Source organism: Panulirus ornatus, chromosome 5 (genome assembly GCF_036320965.1).
Source record: "Panulirus ornatus isolate Po-2019 chromosome 5, ASM3632096v1, whole genome shotgun sequence".
In the NCBI taxonomy this organism is placed as follows: Eukaryota; Metazoa; Arthropoda; class Malacostraca; order Decapoda; family Palinuridae; genus Panulirus; species Panulirus ornatus.
Genome location: NC_092228.1, coordinates 5,130,604 through 5,139,413, shown reverse-complemented (window position 1 = coordinate 5,139,413; position 8,810 = coordinate 5,130,604).

Genomic DNA, 8,810 nt, shown 5'->3' with positions numbered 1-8,810 from the left:
TGGTTTATCCCAGACACTTCACATGCCCTGGTTCAATCTATTGACAGCACGTTGACCCCAATATACCATAGTTTCAATTCACTCTATTCCTTGCATGCCTTTTACTCTCCTGCATGTTCAGGCTTCCAGCAATGTTATATGGTTGCGATGGGTGGGCTATAGATAGAGTTGTGTGGAGGAGGGTGGATGTGTTGAAAATGAAATATTTGAGGTCAGTTTTGATCAAGTAAATAATGAAAGGGTAAGAGATGTGTGGTAATAAAAAGTGTGGTTGAGAGAGCAGAAGAGGGTGTATTGAAATGGTTTGGCCACATGGAGGGAATGAATGAGGAAAGAGTGACAGAGAATATATGTGTCAGAGGTGGAGGGAACGAAAAGTGGGAGACCAAATTGGAGGTGGAAGGATGGAGTGAAAAAGATTTTAAGCAATCAGGGCCTGAACATACAGGAGGGTGAAAGGTGTGCCAGGAATAGAGTGAATTGAAATGATGTGGTATACCAGGGTAGATGTGCTGTTAATGGATTGAACCAGGGTGTGTGAAGCGTCTGGGGTAAACCATGCAAAGTTTTGTAGGATTTGGAAGTGGAAAGGGAGCTGTGGTTTTGATGCATTACACATGACAGCTAGAGACTGGGTGTGAACGAATGTGGCCTTTGTTGTCTTTTCCTTGTACTACCTCTCACATGTGTGGGGGAGGGGGTACTGTTTCATGTGTGGCAGGGTGGCGACAGGAATGGATGGGTGCAGCAAGTATGAGTGTGTACATGAGTATATACGTATATGTCTTATGTATGTATACATTGAAATGTATAGGCATGTGCGTGTGTGGGCGTTTATGTATATACATGTGTATGTAGTTGGGTGGGCCATTCTTTTGTCTGTTTCCTTGTGCTACCTCACAAACGCAGGAGACAGCAAATAAGTATAATAATAATATTCATTTTATTATACTTAACCACAGTCTCCTGCGTTAGCAAGGTAGCACAAGGAAACAGACGAGGAATGGCCCAACCTACTCACATACACATGTATAGACACAAATGCCCACACACGCACACATACATATGTATACATACACAGACATATAAACACATGTACTTATCCATACTTACTGCCTTCATCCATTCCCATCTCCACCCGCCACACATGAATAGCATCCCCCCAAGCGAGGCAGCGCCTGGAAGACAAAAAAAAAAGGTCACATTCGTTCACACTCAGTCTCTAGCTGTCATGTTTAATGCACCGATAGGGGATGGGGGAGAAAGAATACTTCCCATGTATTCCCTGCGTGTCGTAGAAGACTAAAAGGGAAGGGAGCAGGGGGCTGGAAATCCTCCCCTCTCGTTTTTTACTTTGTTGAGTATTCCCAGGAATACATACCAAACTTATGCCCCTGCAGTTTGAACACTCTCCTTTATATCCCCTTTGCCTTTGTACACTGCCACTATGCATACATTCTGCCAATCCTCGGGCACTTCACCCTGGTCCATACATACACTGAAAATCCTTACCAACCAACCAATCAACAATACAGTCACCCTCAGTTTTAATAAATTCCACTGCAACACCAGCCACCTTGCAGGATTTCATCATCTGCAAAACTTTCATTACCTCTTCTCTCTTTGCCAGACCATTCTCCCTGACCCCTCTCACTTCGCACACCACCCTGACCAAAACACCCTATATCTTCCACTCTTATCATTAAACACATTCAACAAACTTTCAAAATACTCACTCCATCTTCTCACTTCATTACTACCTATTTCTAGTATTAGCAAGGTTGTGCCAGGAAACAGACGAAGAAAGACCAATCTACTCATATATATACAATACTTGTATACATACACATACATAAATATTATTTTTTTATAACTGATTGCCATTTCCCACGTTAGCAATGTAGTGCCAGGAAACATAAAAAGACCCATCCACTCGTATATAATACATGCATGTACATGTATTTACATACACATATATACTGACTGTATTGTTGACTGGTTGGTAAGGTTATTTAATGTATGTATGACTCATGGTGAGGTGCCTGAGGATTGGCGGAATGCGTGCATAGTGCCATTGTACAAAGGCAAAGGGGATAAGAGTGAGTGCTCAAATTACAGAGGTATAAGTTTGTTGAGTATTCCTGGTAAATTATATGGGAGGGTATTGATTGAGAGGGTGAAGGCATGTACAGAGCATCAGATTGGGGAAGAGCAGTGTGGTTTCAGAAGTGGTAGAGTATGTGTGGATCAGGTGTTTGCTTTGAAGAATGTATGTGAGAAATACTTAGAAAAGCAAATGGATTTGTATGTAGCATTTATGGATCTGGAGAAGGCATATGATAGAGTTGATAGAGATGCTCTGTGGAAGGTATTAAGAATATATGGTGTGGGAGGAAAGTTGTTAGAAGCAGTGAAAAGTTTTTATCGAGGATGTAAGGCATGTGTACGTGTAGGAAGAAAGTGATTAGTTCTCAGTGAATGTAGGTTTGCAGCAGGGGTGTGTAATGTCTCCATGGTTGTTTAATTTGTTTATGGATGGGGTTGTTAGGGAGGTAAATGCAAGAGCTTTGGAAAGAGGGTCAAGTATGAAGTCTGTTGGGGATGAGAGAGCTTGGGAAGTGAGTCAGTTGTTGTTCGCTGATGATACAGCGCTGGTGGCTGATTCATGTGAGAAACTGCAGAAGTTGGTGACTGAGTTTGGAAAAGTGTGTGGAAGAAGAAAGTTAAGAGTAAATGTGAATAAGAGCAAGGTTATTAGGTACAGTAGGGTTGAGGGTCAAGTCAATTGGGAGGTGAGTTTGAATGGAGAAAAACTGGAGGAAGTGAAGTGTTTTAGATATCTGGGAGTGGATCTGGCAGCGGATGGAACCATGGAAGCGGAAGTGGATCATAGGGTGGGGGGAGGGGGCGAAAATCCTGGGGGCCTTGAAGAATGTGTGGAAGTCGAGAACATTATCTCGGAAAGCAAAAATGGGTATGTTTGAAGGAATAGTGGTTCCAACAATGTTGTATGGTTGCGAGGCGTGGGCTATGGATAGAGTTGTGCGCAGGAGGATGGATGTGCTGGAAATGAGATGTTTGAGGACAATGTGTGGTGTGAGGTGGTTTGATCGAGTGAGTAACGTAAGGGTAAGAGAGATGTGTGGAAATAAAAAGAGCGTGGTTGAGAGAGCAGAAGAGGGTGTTTTGAAGTGGTTTGGGCACATGGAGAGGATGAGTGAGGAAAGATTGACCAAGAGGATATATGTGTCGGAGGTGGAGGGAACAAGGAGAAGAGGGAGACCAAATTGGAGGTGGAAAGATGGAGTGAAAAAGATTTTGTGTGATCGGGGCCTGAACATGCAGGAGGGTGAAAGGAGGGCAAGGAATAGAGTGAATTGGAGCGATGTGGTATACCGGGGTTGACGTGCTGTCAGTGGATTGAATCAAGGCATGTGAAGCATCTGGGGTAAACCATGGAAAGCTGTGTAGGTATGTATATTTGCGTGTGTGGACGTATGTATATACATGTGTATGGGGGGGGTGGGCCATTTCTTTCGTCTGTTTCCTTGCGCTACCTCGCAAACGCGGGAGACAGCGACAAAGTATAATAAATAAATATAATAACATATATACACATGTTGGAAAGGATCACAATTTTGCGTGTGATCAAGATATTTGTATGAGTCCACGGGGAAAATGAAACATGATAAGTTCCCAAGCGCACTTTCGTGTAATAATCACATCATCAGGGGAGAGAGAAGAGAGAAATATAAGTCATTTGCTATACATCGAAGAGATGAAGCTAGGACGCCATTTGGTAAACAATCGCATGTTTACCAAATGGCGTCCTAGCTTCATCTCTTCAATGTATGTCAACTGACTGTTATATTTCTCTCTTGTGTCTCCCTTGATGATGTGATTATTACACGAAAGTGCATTTGGGAACTTATCATGTTTCATTTTCCCCGTGGACTCATAGGAATATATACACATGTACATATTCTTGCTTGCCTTCATCCCTTCCCGACACCATCCCACTCCACAGGATTGCCACTCCCTGTGTCAGCGAGGCAGCACCAGGAAACAGACAAAAAAAGGCCGCATCAGCTCACTCTAATTTCCTAGCTGTGGTGTGTAATGTACTGAAACCACATCCAGGCCCCACAGACCTTTCCATGGTTTTCCCCAGGTATTTCATTTGCCCTGGTTCAGTTCATTGACAGCACATTGACCCCAGTATACCATATTGTTCCAATTCACTCTATTCCATGCACGCCTTTCACACTCCTGCATGTTCAGGCCGATCACAAAATCTTTTTCACTCCATCCGTCCACCTCCAATTTGGTCTCAAGCTTCTTGTTCCCTCCACTTCAGACACATATATCCTCTTTGTCAATCTTTCCTTACTCATTCTCTCCTTATGTCCAAACCTTTTTAACATCCCTTTTTGCTCTCTCAACTTTTTTTTATTACCACACATCTCTTACCCTTTCTTTACTGACTTGATCAAACCACCCCCACACCACGTATTGTCCTCAAACATTTCATTTCCAGCTCATCCACCCACCTCCTTACAACCCTATCTAAAGCCCATTCCTTGCAACCATATAACAATGTTGGCACTACAATTCCTCCAAAAATACCCATTTTTGCCCTCTTAAGATAACATTCTCTTTTCACACATTCTTCATTGCTCTCAGAATGTTCGACCCTCTCCCCAAAACTTTTGCATTTACCTTCCTAAACACTCCATCCATAAACAAATTAAACATCCATGGTGACATCACACACCACTGCTGCAGACTGACGTACCATGGAAACCAGTCGCTCTCCTTTTTTTCTTCTCGTACACATGCCTTACATCGTTGATAAAAACTCTGCTTCCACAAGTTTACCTCCTACACCATATATTCTTAAGATCTTCCTCAGAGCATCTCTGTCAACCCTGTCATATGCCTTCTTTAGCAGATCCATAAATGCTACATACAAATCTATGTTTTTCTAAGTATTTCTCATACATTCTTCAAAGTATGCACCTCATCCACACAACCTCTACCACTTCTGAAGCCACACTGTTCCTCCCCATTCTGATGCTCTGTTCATGCCTTCTCTCAATCAGTACCCTCCCATACAAATTTCCAGGTATACTCAACAAACTTGTTCCTCTGTAGTTTGAAAACTCACCTGTATCCACTTTGCCTTTGTACAGTGTTACTATACATGCATTCCACCAGTCTTCAGGCACTTCACCATGATCCGTACATACACTGATTATCCTTGCCAACCAATCAACAACACAGTCACATCCATTCTTTTGCTGTTGTGTGTTATGCATCAAAACCAAAGTTCCATATCTACAACCAGGCCCTGCAGACCTTTCCATTTTGACCCAGCTATGGGTGCCACCTGACTGCTTGCTACTGGTTTCTTTGTGAGTAGAAATTCACCTTTGGCAAAGCTTTGTCATTGGGAGTACAGTCTCGTCAAAGAACTTCTCATTCTAGAGGGTCTACATTTCCCTGCTAATTGAAGTAGCCTATCCTTGGGCTGCAAGGGCCTTTAGAAAGGTTCTTTGTATCAACAGATATCTCAGAAATTGGTCCTGGGGTAATAAGTAAGTAAAATGTTTATATACTTGCCAATATCTACACAAGCATTGAATAGCCTACTATACCAATCAACACTGTCATCCTCTTTCTTGAGAAACTAGCTGGAATCCTGTACACTACTGCTGCTTTGTTACACTTCATCTCATGCAAGGATTTCTCGGCGTCCTCTTTCCACGACACCATTTACCAGAACTCGCTCATTCTACATGCCACTATCCCAAACATCCACATTTTTTCTTGTTTTCCTTTCCTCATTCCTCATCTGGGCTGTCAGTCAGTATTCAGTTAGGCAATGATGGTAGAAACCTTTGATTATCTATATGTTAATCATCTGTCATGTACAAGAAAGCGGTCATGCTGAAGTAACCTGAAGTTTATTCGGTCTTGTTTATGCATGTTATTCTACATCACTAGTGACGGTAACTGCCTGTTGAGGTTTAATGATAAGAACATTTATACTAAATACTTTGTTTCAAATACATGAGAAATGTATGTTCAATACCTGTGATTTTTATTCATTTAAATACTATATGTATTATATTTCTTTTCCTCTTAAGGAACTTGGTCATGTTGCCAAGTGTTTCAGTAACAATGTGACCTTCCTTCTCTCAAAGGAGGAGGGTCATTATGATATCTATGATAACAGGAGCAAGGTGACCATCCCTTAAGATTATACAAAGTTCATTACAATGGAAAAGATACATCATATTCTGCTTGTCAGTGACTGATTTTGCCAGCCAGACACATCATGGTACCATATTCATAAATTTAAAGAAAAAAAATGTTTGCCCTTGTATAGGTTAAAATGAAGTTCTCTGGGTTATTCTACAACTGCAAGAGAATTTTGATTTTATATGTATTACCACAGCTGTTCATGTATAAATTTTGCACTTCAACAAGTTTCATTATGAGTTTTAGTGGATATATGTAACGTTTTCCTTAACAGTGGTGGCTGTAATCCTCAGCTCGAAGCCTTTTGTAACCACAGCTGTTATTAGTATTGTATATTGCATATTAAAACATATCCACATATATGAACATCAAAAATAAGAAAATGTCCAAGCTGCCATATAAACTCTTGAGAAGCTAATAAAAATTTTTTGTAAATCCTTTCATAAAGACTTTTCCTCAGAATCGTGCATTGGGCTAATTTATTCGCATATTTTCTGGAACAGAGGCAACAGTATGTACATATAGGTGTGGCTGGTATATCCAGCAGTTGTACTTAGCTTCATTATGCATTTAGGCACAAAATATGATACTACATGGACATAACTACTATAATGGTAAAGGAATAGTAGGAAGATTTGGTTCATTCTATGGAGAATGGACTCTGGCATAACAACAGTTGTACAAGGGATGGCTGGATGATGATATTTCAAACATCTGATGACCAAAAATGTAATCCCTACAAACTAGTTAACATGCAATCAAGACATGAATATGCATGACATTTAAGACATGGAGGAGATATTATACAGAGGAGTACTTGACCAGATTTGAGTATCCAAGATAGTAAGAGTGCAAAAATACAAAACTAGTTTTGTATAACAATAAAGCAATATTTTCAACTGAAAGGATGTTACCAACCAAGGAATTTTGGTGATCCACTGGTTCAGTTCAAACTAAATACAGCTAATGCAACTAATGTGCACATCTGGATTTGGCATCAATGCAATTGCATGCAAGTGTCATGAAGGATAAGCCTACTTGCTCAAAACATCACAAACATAATCTCGTACCACAAATCTGCCAGTGAAGACATTAATTTTTGTATTTTTGTCTGATGCATTGCTGGATATAAATATCCGTATGCATGATTGTGATTTTATGTACAGTATGGTTTGTAAAAGCAGACCATGCTTTCCTATGACATTCAGCATAGCACATGGATCTTTTTAGTGTAACTATTTGTGGTACATGTATGGTTATCTTGCTGTAATGCATACTTTTAAATATTTACACATTTCAAACTTGTGTTTCTGTGAGCCTGAGACAATACCTACATGGCAGAACTTATTTGTTATTTACTTTTAATATCCAACGTGTAACTGTCTTCCAAGTTCCTACATGCCTGGGATAACTTGTATTCAACCTCTGCAGCTGTTTATTTCTTAACCGAGTGATGTTACAATAATATTGCAGTAATGTAATTGTGCATTCTTACCACGTCTACAGTATAAGGACTAGAAGAAGTTTAAAGCATCACAGTTGGCACACATTTACACGTCATCTTGTACAGCATATGCCACGTATGTAAAAAGGCAGGAAAAGGAGGAACTGTGGAATTGTGTCAGTTGGCATTTCTTAAGTAATCTGGGAAAACATTCACTTTACCGGAACTGTTAATGGATGATTTACCTTTATTCTGAAGCTAAAATCAAGTGTCACTGGTGAACTAAATTAACATTAGGGTTAGCATTAAACCTCCATAGGATCTCGACCTTCTGTAACTGGGATTAACATTAAACTTCTTATGGATCACTGCCTACTGCAACAGTAGCCACTGAACTATTTGATGGACTATGTATTGATTTGAAGATAACATCTTTAGGCTAAAGACTTTTTTTTTCTTTTTTTTCAAGGATATACTGGAAACTTGGAAGGATCCCATGTCATGAGGACAGAATACAAGTTCTCTTATCCAGTGTCAATAACTGGCTCAGGCTTTAGAATCTGGGATGAAGTGCAGTGAAAGTAATATAAAGCAGTCTGCTGAATATTGTTTAGCTAACTGTTAACTGAAATTGACAAAAATGCATCATTCAGTCTCCCGTGACAAGTCATAGAATTATCTCATAAAATTACCAAGTTCTAGCACTCTCAAATGAATCACTGATGCCACAAAATTTCGTTTTTCTAGAGAAAATTTCTTCTGAAATATATATATATATATCTTTTTCTTTCATACTATTTGCCATTTCCCGCGATAGCGAGGTAGCGTATATATATAAAACGTGTTATATAAGCTCAATCATTATGTATACTGCCATGCTTCCCAACATATATTTGCATAATTTGGAATAATTTTATACTTTTGGTACTGATGCCAAATAGATTTTTGGCATCTCTCAAAGTAACCTGAATAACACAAATTCTGTATTATTATCCCAGGACTCTTATGAAAGAATCCTGGTGTTACCCTGAACCAAATCATAAAGCTGCTGCAGTCCAAGGCTGCACTGCCTCCAGTGGCAGGGAAATGGATATTTCTCTGG